This window comes from Tupaia chinensis, unplaced genomic scaffold, assembly GCF_000334495.1.
Source record: "Tupaia chinensis unplaced genomic scaffold, TupChi_1.0 Scaffold146291_1, whole genome shotgun sequence".
Taxonomy (NCBI): domain Eukaryota; kingdom Metazoa; phylum Chordata; class Mammalia; order Scandentia; family Tupaiidae; genus Tupaia; species Tupaia belangeri.
The window spans coordinates 2,093-2,831 of NW_006206147.1; the positions used below are offsets into that span (position 1 = coordinate 2,093).

General features: G+C 53.7%; 1 pseudogene; it reads right to left on the reverse strand.

Moving 5' to 3' along the window:
• Positions 1–693, reverse strand: part of LOC102476900 (protein FAM149A-like) — a 1,245-nt pseudogene extending 552 nt beyond the window's left edge.
• Between the last annotated feature and the right edge of the window lie 46 nt (positions 694–739).

A 739-nucleotide genomic window follows, 5' to 3' on the forward strand; every position in this document is an offset into this window, starting at 1 on the left:
TTTCTGTGAGTGTAGTTTCCCACTTTTTTCGAATCAGTTCCTCCAATATTTCTACCGAATTTTTCCAGACGTGATCAAACACTTCCCACACCACTGCATCTTTGATGCAATCATGAGGGGAAATGGGAGGAAGTCCATGTTTCCGCCACTTTCCACGGCGATAAGGTGGCTTCTGTTCAGGACACGCCTCATCATCTTCTTTTCTGTCCAAAGCAAAATATTCTTCAATCTTTCTATCCATGTTGTAAACCTCTTATTCCAGGGATGAACGTGGTGTGAGGTCCGCGATCCCTGTGCCATCCGGGCCTGGCAGGGCGGAGGCAGGGAGGGCTGCTGGGACTACCCGAGAGCCAGAGGCACACAGCCCTCTGCGGTGGCCATGGTGTCACATAAGGGTCTGTGGATGGCAGAAACAGGCAGGCCGTCCAGGAACTGGAAGCGCTGGAACCCCTCTGGGCTGGGAGGGTCAGCTGTCTTCCCATACTCTCAGATGGAGGGGTCCCCTTGTCCCCTCACTGCATGCAGCCTATAGATTCGGGGTCTGAGAGCTCACTTTCCCTTCAAGTAACATTTCCTCGACTTCCCAAAATAACTGCTGCCCTTTCTGTGCATTGGCTTCATCAAATTCCTCATCTCTCCAAGAATAAACGGAGCTCCTCTGGGTAGACAAGCCAGCGCAGAGCTGGGTGTGGCAGACCCAGGCCAAGAGCTGGGGGCTGCTGTGGGTGGGCGGCCTCCG